The sequence below is a fragment of the Lithobates pipiens genome, unplaced genomic scaffold, assembly GCF_037356315.1.
Source record: "Lithobates pipiens isolate NorthernLeopardFrog02 unplaced genomic scaffold, aLitPip1_a1.2 Scaffold_18, whole genome shotgun sequence".
In the NCBI taxonomy this organism is placed as follows: Eukaryota; Metazoa; Chordata; class Amphibia; order Anura; family Ranidae; genus Lithobates; species Lithobates pipiens.
In genome coordinates this window covers 534,815,972-534,829,746 of record NW_027507758.1, presented here as the reverse complement: position 1 = coordinate 534,829,746, position 13,775 = coordinate 534,815,972, and the positions used below count along the sequence as shown (strand labels likewise).

General features: G+C 43.7%; 1 protein-coding gene across 2 annotated transcripts in view; it reads left to right on the top strand.

Annotated features, from left to right (window-relative positions):
- The first annotated feature begins 347 nt into the window (after positions 1 to 347).
- Positions 348 to 13,775, top strand: part of CYRIA (CYFIP related Rac1 interactor A) — a 121,058-nt gene continuing 107,630 nt past the window's right edge. Inside the window, exon 1 of one of the 2 annotated variants that reach the window (XM_077488815.1) lies at positions 348 to 493. The gene's annotated coding sequence lies outside the window, so the exon portion shown is untranslated. The remainder of the gene's footprint in view (positions 494 to 13,775) is intronic. The other variant, XM_077488814.1, reaches the window with a different exon arrangement.

Below are 13,775 nucleotides of genomic sequence, written 5' to 3'. Positions count from 1 at the left end.
CTGGTGAGTGTGTATCTTGTATATTTCCATGTCTCTCCTTTCATTGAGTAGGGAAGGGGTGGGAGTCCTATTACAGATGAAAACGTTGTGTAGTGTGCATGAAGCATTGCAGCACACCCACATGACAAATGTGTAGTGTACTTGTGGTGTTTACCCTCCCACCATGACAGCACTAGATGTGTGTGTTTGTTATCTGACATCACTGCTTCTCCAACCCTCTCCAAAACAAGGCAGGGTGCCATTGGAGTGACAGCACAGCTGCTTCCTGCAGCATTACATCCCCCTAGCAACCCGTGACGTAGCCTCCCCTTAGCCCCGTCCACCGCTCGCCACACCTCCGCTATTGCGCCTGCGCGCAGCCTCGGACCGCCTCCACACTGGACGGAGGAGGGAGGACTCCGCGCATGCGCAACATTTGGCTGAGAGCAGCGGCAGAAGCAGAAGCAGCGAGCGGAGCGGTACCCGGAGACGGAACAGCGCTGAGCCCTGAGCTGTAAGTAGTGCTGTGTACCGCGTGTGACCCGCTCGTATCCCTCCGCAACCGTGTGTCCCTCCGCCTGCCCTGAGAAGACAAGAGTCCGGAGGGGGGCTGCATATGATGAATGCGGTCACTGCTCCACCCACACTGGATGCTGGCTGAGCACGACTGGCATGGCATGGCACCGCTGTCCATGTGTGGTCTGCTGATACCCACAGATGTTCATACAGGGTATCCATAGACACAGAGGGGTGATGGGCGGTTGGATGAAGGGGCTGCCGTACATATTTGGCGCTCGCAAACGCGCCTCGCCCACGCAGATCCAAGCGATCCACGGTTTTGCATGCGTTCCTGCAACACGCAATTTATTATCAACGTTCATCGTTAATTGCAAGCCAAATGTTCCTTGCAACGCGTGCAAAATCGTGCATCAAAATTTGCCAATGGCGCTAAGCGTTCTGGGGCACCGCAATCTGAAGAAAAAAAAATGCAGGCGCTTTTTGGCTGTGGGTACAGCCACCCCCGTTAACATGAATGTGAAAGGATGCATCAATGGGGGTTTAAGTGGTTTTTGAATGTAGGAAGGTCGCCCGCGTTGTCGCTCTTACGCTGGCTACGCCCCGGCGTATTTAAAGACGTTTTCACACCATGAGAAGTTGCTTCTGTGGTTGCTGTGAGGACGCAATCGGTTTCCGATACTACCTGTTTGCACTGCGACGCTGGCGTGATGTGTAGTGCGGATAGATGCAGATGTGATGCTGCTTTTTGCAGCGCAGGGGATGGCACCCCCTTGTTACCGACCCGCGGGACAACACTGCGCTACAAAGAAAGGTTCACGTGTGCGCTGCGTTTTTTTTTTTTTTTAAACGTTTTATGCACATTTTTAGACGCGCTCCTATTACAGAACAAACATTCATGAAAGCGCACCCAAAAAATGCATCATGCAAGCCTTTGATGCAATGACTTAGAGCAATGAAAAAAATGCCCCTCTCCATTGAAATGAATGGAAAGCTCTTCAAAAGCGCTCCGTGTTTTACTGGCAGTGTAGACGCACCTCCGTGTGAAAGGGGCCTTAGGATGGGTTCACACTGCCGCACACAGCGGCTCATAGCAGGGGCCCGGGACGTCTCCATTCACCGGTTCAGGTCCAATTTCAGCCCATTTTTGGCTGAATTCGGACCTGAACTGAACCAAAAGACGCACAGGACTCCTGTTCAATGCGCTCCGGAGCCGCTATAGAGATGTATTAACCGACTCCATAGAGAGCCGCTCACAATCTCCTGCTATGCGAATTGGATGCGGTGAAACACGCGTCCAATTCGCAATGGTGTGAACCCAGTCTTAAATCCTATGGAAATCTTCACACCAATGCGGGCACCAAAAATACAGATCCACGTTTTGAAATGCATGAAAAAGGGGAGGTCCCAGATGCCACCCATCCAGCAAAAGCCAACGCTTTCTGTAATAAAAGCAGCCTCAGGCCACTCCCCCCAACGAGTTTCGCTCCGCCAGTGGGGCTTAGTTATGGACCTCCATGACTAAAGCCTTGTGGGCAGGGCAGAATGCTTCAGGGGAGTGGCCTGGATGGAGTCTGGGCTGAGGCTGCTTTTGGATGGGCGGCATCTGGGACCTCCCCTTTTTTCATTCTTGCACATGCTGAGCCCCGAGCCTGCACTCTCTCCTTGCCTGCGCTCTTTAGCGTACGTTTGGATAGACCGGAGCCTGGCACGCCATCCCTGATCTTTGATGTAAAAACATACATTACATTTTTGGTGTGTTTTTGAGTCGCATGTCCAAATTTCACAGGTGCATGCTAGTTAATAGGCACCCAGAAATGCATCAAAAACACACATACGTTCTTTTCAACAGAACAGTGTGAAAGCAGCCTACTCCGGGTATTTTCTTTATTTGCATAGTTAAAATGGCCCAGCTTGGCACCAGCTTGTTATTGAAGTATACATATACCATACCTGTGGCATCTGGAAATCGCTGACTGTAGTAGTTAGCATAACAGCGCCTCATGCTGAGCAGCTTCCCTGCTGCTTTGTAACCATAGGTGTCCAGTCACTTGGCACAGGCACCATTCAGAGAATTCTTTGTATCTTTCTCAGTGAAGGTCAACTCTGATTGGATGGGGTGAGGTTGATGACACCACAATCTTCGCCACATCCAAACAGCGAATGCTTGCATCCATTGAGAAAAATACAAGACGTTCTCTGAATGGCGTCCATGCCAAGTAAGTGAAGCCCTATGGTTATCGAGCAGCGAGGCATCCCACTGGGCAGGGGTCTCAAACTGGCGGCCCTCCAGCTGTTGCAAAACTACAAGTCCCATCATGCCTCTGCCTGTGGGAGTCATGCTTGTAACTGTCAGCCTTGCAATGCCTCATGGGACTTGTAGTTTAACAACAGCTAGAGGGCCACCAGTTTGAGGCCCCTGCCATAGACGCTCGACATTATTCCTTTATATTGCATGGTGTCCATACACATCTGAACTTGGTGTCACTTCAAGCTTATCACTCAAAGTACTGGCGCTTATTTTAAGCCCCAATACACTCCAATGGTAGTGCAGGAAAAAGTGTGAAAACACATGTAACGCACATTGTCGCACATTTTCTTGCCTAGTATTGAGCTTTCCATTGGCTAAGATAATGAAAATGCAATAAAAAGATTCCACGCTGAAGTGTGAATGGAGGCTCTCATGCCTTTTCAGGTGTAAGCAATTTTGTATGGACCAATGAAAAGTAGGTTACTAGGAGGAGGGGGCTGGCTATGTGGGACATGTTTTTTCCCATTAAAGTCTACAGAGCCAACCATTGCACAATGGCACCCCAAGGAGACCCCGATAGTTATTTAGCATGTCAAGCTTCAATGTGAATGGACCCCTTAGAATAAAATGGAAATCTTGGTAAGAGTTGTCATGCCTCTGGAAATGAATTAAATAAATTTATTTTCTGAAATCTTAAAAAAATTAGCACCAGGGCGACGTGCGATTGTTGTACGATTGATTGTGGGGTAATTGGGTCTTATGATTATTTTTTCCATTGTCTTTTGACAGTATGGGGTCTGAACTAGACAAACCCCCCCCCCCCCCCCCCCTGTGCTCAGTGATCATTTTGTATCAATAATGGTTTTATCAGCGAAGAATCATTTTCTCTTGTGACCTGTATTTTATCAGCATTAAGCCAATTAGGCCATGTCATTGTGTTGCTGGGAGCGCGCCTCACCGCAAAGGATCGCTAACGGCTCATTTACACTTCGACTTCAACACCCATTATAGTACACATGATGAGATTATCCAACGAACGATCGTCCATTTTTTTTTTTTTTGCATTCTAGTCTCCATATCAAATGCAAATAGGTTACTAAAGTACAAAAATTCTCATGTGACAGAAAAAGAAATGTGGAAGTAATGTATTTGTATTTTCAGATGAAAACGGTACTAATTAAAGGAAAATTGTATGATCTGGTATCGTACACGAGAATTTTACGTGTTTGTCCCTTCAGGAAATTTTGAACAAAAGCTCTGATCGGATTATTGTTCGATGACATTGAAAGCAACGTTTTTTTTTTTTTTTTGTCTGGTTTTTGCATTGTGTGTACGAGGATTAAGACTCAATTCACATGTATGCAAATCGTATGTGTTTTTAACCACATCCCATTCGCATAATGTGAATCGGACCGTCTTTCAAAGGAGCCAGTTTACACATGTCGTGGGCAGTCGCGGTCCGTTTCTGAAAAGGGTCCTGTGCGATTTTTTTTTTTTTTTGGGTCCGGTTTAGGTGTGACAGCAAGTATAAATCTGCACCTGAACCTGTGAACAAAATCGCACCGACTCGAGACTGTAAACTGCAGCCAGACGTGTGTGAACCCAGCCTTAAAGTGTTACTAAACCCACAACGGTAAAATCAGTCTGTATATGCAGTACAACTATGACCCTCCAGTTGTTCAGGAACTACAATTCCCATCATGCCTAATCATGTCTGTGAATGTCAGTTTTACATTGCCTCCTGGGACGTGTAGTTCTGCAACAGCTGGAGGGCCGTAGTTTGGAGATCCCTGCAGTAAAGAATGCTTGTTGTAATGACTGGAACCTAAGGGGTTAATCCTCTGCATAGTGTAAAAGGCTGTTTGATCCTTTCTTCTCTGATCCTCCCCTTTGCCCATTGTCCCCAAATAATTTCCTGATAAGTCTATGGAGTCGGGCTGCACATGCTCAGTTTGGTGTGTATTGCTAGATAACTCCTCCTACAAGCTTTAACCAGTGCTTGGCTGGACACTAATAGAAGTCACAAATAATGCTCATGAGAAAAGGTATTTAGCAGTGTATATTTACTAAAATAATTGTATTTCCATGTTCTGTGTATTGTGGGAGACCAGATATAGTGAATGCCGGGTCCTGGGTTTAGTAACACTTTAAGCGCCTACCGCGTTAACATGGTTTTTTGATGCTCCTGGGATTCTTCAGCAATGCTTCGATGAGGCTTATTTTGAAGCTTGGCAGATGTCGTGTGTGTGTGTGTGTGTGTTAGTGTCTCATTCCTGCAATTTCTCCAAAACAAAGTGAAGCTAAAGCTGGATAAAAGCCAGTCAAAAGCTGCAGGTGCTGTAAGCAAGTTTTGTCATGGACCACTATGGAGGCTTTAAGGTAAAGCTGCGCGATTTTGGATAAAATGAGAATTGTGCTCCTTTTATTCTAAAAAAAAAATCATGATTCTCTCACAATTCTGAAGAACTTTTATTTTAAAGATTTATAACCCCTGAACATTAGGTTATCAAACAAGATGGCAATAAAATAAGCCCTAATACTCTCTTCTTCGATCAAATCTAATGAAAAATAATGTAATGTGTAAAAAATAAATAAATTACCATTTAGTTATATTAGGGTCTCCTCTTCCCCCCCCCCCCGCCCCCCCCCCCCGATACCCTTCAGCTGTAAGCAAAGGTACAAAGCATTGAAAAGTTACTTTTTTTTTTTTTTTTTTTTTGCGCTTTATTTAATGTGAAATATGTAAAAATGTTAAAGGTGTAAAAATATTCATGAACAAATCAATCAAAAAAATACATTTTAGTTTTATTAATAGTTTATATAATAAAAAAGAAAAGGAAAATTAAATGAAGGAGAATAAAGCGCTAATAAGGCTGATTCAAGTAAATTGGAGGTTGAACAGAGGAACAATTTTTAATAAAAACCCCAACCCCTTGACAAGGTTGCTATAACCACCTCAGCCCCGGAGGGATTTGTCAGGCCATTTTTTGCGATCCGATACTGCGTCGTTTTAACTGACAATTGCTCAGTCGTGTGACACTGTACCCAAACCATATTGATGTTTGCCCCCCCACAAATAGAGCTTTCTTTTGGTGGTATTTGATCACCTCTGCGTTTTTTTTTTTTTTTCTGCGCTGTGAACAAAGAGGCAATTTTGAAAATGAATATATACATAACCAAAAATATGTAGAATATATATATATTAAAAAATAAAATAAAATCGCAATAGGTATATGATTGGTTTGCGCAAAAGTTATCGGTCTACAAACTGGTGTGTGTGTGTGTTTTTACTAGTAATGGCAGAGTTGCGATTTTTAGTGGGGCTGCGACATTGCGGCGGACAAATTTGACTCCCAAATGGCACTTTTTAGAGATCTGTGACATTATTACGATACATTATGACATTGCTATGAAAATGCACTGATCAATGTAAAAATTACACTGGCCGGTTAACACTAGAAGGTGATTAAGGGGTTAAGGCCTCTCTCACACTACCGCAATTTTAAAATCGCATGATTTTGATGTGATTTCAGGGAGACTTGAGTTTTATGAACCTGAACTCTCATCAGTCGGACCAAAGTAGTGCAGGGACTACTTTGAAGTTGGCACGACTTGAAGTCGTACTAATATGAATGGTTGTCATTGCAAATCATGGGGAACGACTTGTTATGCGACTTTGCAGTTCCAAGTCGCAGGACAAGTCGTAGAAGTGTGAAAGGGGCCTGAGTGTGTTCTAACTGTAGGGGGGTTGGGCTGCCAGGGACATGACAGATCACTGTTCCCGATGACTGGGAACAGTAGCTCTGTCCTCTCTCCTGTCAGAACGGGGATCTGCTTGTTTACACTGTCAGATCCTCATTCTGCCTCTACTAGGCGATCGTGGGTCGCCAGCGGACATCAAGTGCAGACCATCTTATGACACATGCGTCACTTCCCTATGTCTTGTTTCATTTTCAACACAAATTCACTACTTGAACATTCTGCCCGCAATTTGAAACCGCCGATGTGTGAATGAAAAATCGCGGGACTCGCATTTGAGATGCCATTCATTTGAATGACACTTAAAATCGTGGTCCGAGTCTGCTGCGATTGTTGCGTGATAAATCGGGGTGATCCACATCGTGGGAAGCATGTCGTCCAAAGGTGTTCCCCCGATGTGGGTTGCTGCGATTTATTGCGTCGGACCTGCACCGTGATTTGAGGTGTTATTCAAATGAATGGCATCTCAAATGCGAATCCTGAGATTTGTCATTCACACATCAACATTTTGAATTGCGGGAAGATTTGCCATGCTTCTGCCCGCATTTCAAAGCGGTGAAGTGTGAATGCAGCCTAAATGAACAGAAAGATGGCGTGTGTTTTTTTTATTTTTTTTTTTTTTTATTTTTTTATTTTTTTTTTTTTTTTTTTAATCTTTCTGTGCTAAGCAATGTTGTTGATAAACATTGCTGGCTGCTTTTTATTTATTTATTTTGACAACTGTAAGAAGGGAACTGCTCTGCACTTGTTACATGAATTGTGGAAATGCTGGATTAAGATTGAGAGGGGGGGGGGGGGTTGAATCAAGATCACAATCTTTTAGCGACTAATTGTGCAGCTCTACTTTGGGGTTTAATTTTTTAAGCAAAAACATGTAAACAGGACTGTAATGTGACTGTGGCTTTGCCACATTTTGAAGCAAGTGTAAACTATCCCTAAGAGACCACTTTCTATACTCTGTGAGATCGTCGGTCCATCGCAGAACGGGAGCATCGCCCTTTGGTGGAAGTGATTGCTGCACCTTGGTAACCTCCCTGGCAGCAGAATCGCCACTGTAACCTCAGCCTTGAGGTCGCCATACACGGCACAAATTTATCTTGTTGAGCCTTTGGGCAATCAACGGCAAATAAATGTAGTCTATAAGGATCAAATGGGGGGGTGGAGAGAGAGAAACATTGAATACTCACCTCTGCTGTTGGCCATGCCTCCAGTTTCCACATTACCAATTACAACCTTTTGTCTAATCCAGGCCATGCATCAGTCGAATGCCGAACGATTTGTCAACCCAAAACTTGGTGCATTTTGTAATCTGATGGTGCCATCATTTATTTTGAAATTCGACCAACCAAACCTTTACTTTCACCTCGTGTTACAGCGAAAAAAAAAATTAGTGGAGGGAATCCTTTTTTTTTTTTTTTTTTTTCTCTTCTTTCCAGGTCACAGCTCATGCGCATTGCTTTTTCGATTATATTTCTCGCATGATTCTCCCATCATTGATTAGAAATTTGTGAATCTTTACAAACATTTCCAACATGCCCAATCGCTCAAATCCAATGACTGTGCGAAAATCAGCTGTTGCGGCCCCACTAAGGGTCGAAAAATTTAACGATTATACAAAGGTGTGATTTTTGAACAAAGAATCGTTCAGAATTCAACGCATGTATGACCATCATTAGGACCCATTCACACTTGGGGGTTGATGTGCTAAATCTAGTGCAGCTGTGCATGGTAGCCAATCGGCTTCTAACTTCAGCTTGTTCAATGAAACTTTGGCAAAAAAACCTGGAAGCTGATTGGTTTCTATGCAGAGCTGCTCTGCAGTTTTAGTAAGTCAGCGCCTAAGTGATTAGTCCCAATTCATGAGACTCCATTGTTTAGCTGCAGTGGAGAGCATAGGATTGCTGTTCTGTACCGCTGCCAGTGAAACTGAGAGGCTAACGGCTGCTACGGTGGCTGGATGGTGCATCTAGCAGTACAAACACTTAGGGCCGGTTCACACTGCGGCGCGAGGCGAGGCGACACGGCTCGCCTCGCTCCCGCAAGTCGTCCCCATTGAGTACAATGGAACCGTTCTGAGAGGAGCGACTCGAGTCGCTCCGACTCAGAAAAAAGGTTCCTGTACTACTTTGGGGCGACTTCGGGGGCGACTTGCATTGACTTCTATGCAGAAGTCCTCTGCAAGTCGCCGCTGACCCCCCCTGCAAGTCGCGGCGAGGAAGTCGGAGACGCCTCGCCGCGGCTCGCAGTGTGAACCGGCCCTGAGGGTATTATGTGCCCAGGGGCAAACGTTTGGAATGCAGACTTCTTGCGTTCCAGGCATTCGTCCCTGGGGACATAAGGGTTGATTTACTAAAACAGGAGAGTGCGAAATCTGTGCTGGCAGCTGAATCCTGTAGCAATTGTATGTGTAGGGATGCCCCGTCCTCTTCCTGCGGCTGTACCTCCAGCACTGCATAGCTTAATATCTCTGAGACTTCTGTAAAGCTGCAGTAAACCAGCTCCCAATGATGACCTACCCCATCTTCCTCCATTGTGAAACATTTTTTCATAGTTTACATTGTATATAACACAATGTGTGGATGGGGAAGGGTCGGCTCCCTTTTTTTCTTTAGAATTTTGCCTTTCAGGTAAAAAAAATAAAATTTGCTAGTTTGCATTGCATAGCATAGCTCCAGTGGCGTGCTGTCACTGCTGACAGGACTTGCATCTCCACCTTGTCTTCCTCCTCAGTTGGCAGGCTTTGGTCCTTTGGACGAGCGGCGATGACGTCACTAGGTTGTCCACGGGCACAGGACTCTGAGGTAACAGCACGGGTATGCTGTTCCTTCAGCGTGTGTGTGCCGGTGACTTCGCAAGTAAATATCTCCTAAACTTGCACCGTTAGGTAAAAATAAACCAAGGCAGTTTACTCCCACTTGAAGTCACAGGATTTCCTCCCTCATTTGCAGATTGTGGTACATGTAGTGTATAGTATAAAACAACTTTTCTCAATGAAGGAGGTGGGCCCTTGTTGGTGTCTTGTTCACTGCAGCTTCACAGAAGGGTCTGAGCTTCTGTCTTCCTTGGCATCAGAAGTTCAGCAGCAGGAAGACGGGGCATCCCTGCTCAGATTTCTAGTAGGACGAGTTGGCGCTTTGCGGGCGCTTTTAATAACCCTTTATTCGGCAGCTTGCGGGGACCTGCTAGCACCCGAAAAGCGCAGCAAAAACGGTAAAATGGCACTAAAACTAGCGGCGCATTACTGCCGACGCCCCTATGCTGCCCGTGTGAAAGGGCTCTTAGGCAAGGCCGTACATTATGCAATTTTCTTTCAACCAAGGGTTGAGGGAAAGAAAATTGTTCAGTTCTCTCATTAAAGCAGTAGGTGTTGGGGGGGGGGGGGGGGGCTTTGGGGAATCTCTTCTGCAGCACTATTGTGTGCCCAGGGATCTCTCCCCACTGGCAGAATTCAATGATCTCTGGCAGCGATTGAGTGAAAAAAACTGATGAATCGACTAAAGTACGACCAGCCTTCCCATAAATGGATCGAAATTTGGCTGGTTCCTGCTGAACCGACTAAATTTCAATTCTTCTGTGGCTGGCTTTAGAGGAGCAGCGATGGACACAAGAGGCAAGGTAGAAGTCGTGTCATAGTACAGGCATTCCAAGGTCAGCTCTTGTAGAGTATGGATCGTGTTTTCCAGATCCCTTCTCAGAATCACTAATCAGTTTGCTGTGTTTTAAACAGTATCTCCTTAGCACATCTGTTCAAGTGGATGGAAGGTAGAAAACATGTTGGTGGTCTTGACGTCTGAGAAGCATAGGCTCATTTATGACCAATAAACCAATACCCTGCCCCCCAAAAAGATATGGAAACTGATTAGGTTGGAAATGGGGCAAGGCCACAGGTTTTCTTGAACTTTCCCAATGTACCAAACGACCATGTCGGTCACAGGTATAATGTGAGCACCCATAAAACATAAACTCGCATAGTCTAAGGAGGCCTGTCCTTGCCATCAGTGCCAGACAGGCATTAGACTGACCCCAGAATTTAACTCCAGGGCATAGCCTATAAAGCAACATCAATTGCTGGCAAGGTCAAAACTGTGACGAAACATCCCAATGGGCGGGAGGGTGGGCAACGCTTGTGACAACCAAATCTCTTCAGAGCAGTTGTATGTGCTCCAGTATAGCCTTTTCTTATAGTTCAGGCTCCAAGTCACCTCAGGTCTTTGTAGCCAATCCCAAGGGAGCTACTTAACTTCCCTTTTATTTTCACACCCCCCGGTGATGCCATGCTTCCAGTGGCCAAGGCTCCCTTTCACTGAAGGTGCCTTCGTTGTGGACTGGATTCAGGAAATACTGATGCAGTAGATGGTTTTTCCTTATGTTGAGTTGCATCACTTTTTTACAAATCGGATCCTAGCTGCTGAAGCTGTCTAATCGTATTTTTCTGGCTGTACTCATTCACAATATTGGACACTGATGTGTCATAAATGACGCATTGCACTGTTTACTTTTTCTCAACTGTATTGAAATGTCACAAAGGAACCATTTATTTGTCTTTTATTTACCACAGTGGGTTGTGATGTAGTGTACTGCGTCACAACCAGCTGAGCTGAAAAATGAATGGCATGTCCTGCTTTTTCCATCAGATAACGTAAATAACATAATCGGACACAAGGCAAATTGCCTTGTGTATGCTTTGCCCAGTGCAGCCCAACGCTTATGGAGTGAAAGGGCCCTAGGTGGTTTGTTAATAATGGCTGGTTGATGTGGTATCTGCAGGCAGAAGGTGTTGGGAGGCCTAATGCCCTACTACTGGCCTAAAGCAAAGGAAAAATAATGCTCAGAGTGTGTGTGTGTGTGTGTGTGTATGTATGTATATATATGTGTGTGTGTGTGTATATATATATATATATATATATATATATATATATATATATATATATATATATATATATATATATATATATATATATATATATATATTTAGTCATATCTGACTTTTGTGGTTTCTCTGGGCCATTTCTCAGCGTCTGAAACGCTTGATTGCATGCTTGATTGATAGGATTCTCTAAGAAAAATGCTTTACGAGGTAGGTTGCCAGGTCTTTCCTGAACCCTCAGACTTGGGGCTGTTTTACTATGCATGTGACAGAATTCTCTGCTTTGTTTGGTGTCCTTAAAAGCCGTGTTCACACTTGCTGCACAACACGTGCAAAAGTGCGTTCTTCTTCCAATGCACAAAATTCACTGCTCTTTTAAACGTGCAGTGATACCATTCATTAAGCTGCAGTACTATGCGTTTTGATGTGACACGGTTTTTAAAATGATGCAGACACTTTTATTTTTTATTTTTTGCAAGATTCTCACGCATTGAAAGGAATGGGATTCTCTAAATGTGACGCATGGGAAACGTGCAAAAAAGTGCGTTCGCCCGGTTGCACCTCTGTGGTGTGAAGCCCTGGTTCACACTGAATGAGACTTTGAAATTGTGCTACTTCATTTGAAGTAGCACGATCTCAAAGCTGCAGGTCGGTGCGATTTCAGGTGCGACTTGCCTGACATCTGTTTATGCACCTGAAATTGGCAAAAATAGTGGAGGAACCTTTTTTCAAATCCTTGCGACGCCAATTTTAAACCGCTGCATTGCTGACAGAAAGGTGGGATTTGGAACTGTCAAATAGCATGACAAGTTGCACTGGTGTGAATGGGCACTACTGTTCTGCACAACAAGGTTTTAACTGATTGTTGGTCTGAATGAATATTGAGAATACCAGATTAAATGAATTTGACTGAACTTCTGAACTGGATATATTTGTATGTCTTGTTCCTGATATTGCCATATAAGATCATCCTCATTCCCTTATCTGTGGTGGTGACTGCATGCATTGTACCTTTTGCCCTCTCCCCGGTATACATGGTATATGCCAGAAGCGTGTGTATTTGTTCTCGTTGCTACACGTGTGATATGTTTCACCCATCTCTCTTCTGTGCTTTCCATCTGTCACTTCACTGATGTGATATTTGAATGGCTCTTTGTATTGTGTTCATTCTTCCCCCTAAGGCCTGTGCTTTGGATTTTTACATCCCATTAGAGTAGAAGGCGTCAGGACAACTACCAGTAGCTACTCTTCTTTGCTGGAGCTTCTCCTCTCATCTCATTGCCTGGGTTTGTTTAGGATTTCTTAATTCTCTGGGGAAGAACTTGCAGGCTACACCATAATGATTTCTAGTCCCCTCCTGAAGCTGCAAAGCCTGTACAGCCCTGTGTGCTGGCTGGGAATGCCGTCTGCAACTGGGACTGGGCTTTATATAAAAGTGCCAGTACACAGGCATTCTTCAATAATCCCACTGATCCCGGCAGTGTGTTACTCTAGTTGGACTGAGTACAATTTGCAGTTGATATTGGGACGAAGGATATCTGATAGAAATGTGTGGCTGATTTCCTGATCTCCTTTGTGTTTTTTAATGACAAAGGAAAATGCACAGCCTATGAATTGTTACCTAAAAAATTCCAACTGGGATATAGTGAATGCAGGGTCCTGGGCTTAGTAAGACTTTAAGGTAGAGCTGCATGATTCTGACCAAAATGAGAATCACTATATTTTTGGCTTAGAATAAAGCTCATGATTCTCGCAGTGTAACATCTTTCACATTCTACAAAAAATTGGGCTAACTTTACCATTTTTTTTTTTTTTTTAATTCATTAAAGTTTTTTTTTTCCCAAAAAAAGCGTTTGAAAGACTGCTGTGCAAATACAGTGCAACATAAAATATTGCAACAACCGCCATTTTATTCTCTAGGGTCTCTACAAAAAAAAAGTGTATGTATGTGTATATGTGTGTATATATATATATATATATATATATATATATATATATATATATATATATATATATATATATATATATATATATATATATATATTATGTGTGTTCTAAGTAATTTTCTAGCAAGAAAAAATGATTTTAACTTGTAAGCAACAAGTGTCAGAAAAAGGTTTAGTCTTTTTAATTGGTTAAACTGACTTCGATTACAGACCAAGTTCATCCCTTTGAGCTAAAGAACTAAATTGTTACACTGTTTCTCTGTATCTCCACCTAAAGGCTCGTACACGCTATAAGAAAATCGGGTGAACGTTTTCATCCAAAGAACTTTCAAGCGATTTTCGTATAGTGTGTACCCAACTTAAAGGGGTTGTAAAGGTAAATGTTTTTTCACCTTAATGCATTTTATGCATTACTTTCCACGGAACAATCTGTAAACAGACATGGTGCCAGATCTCT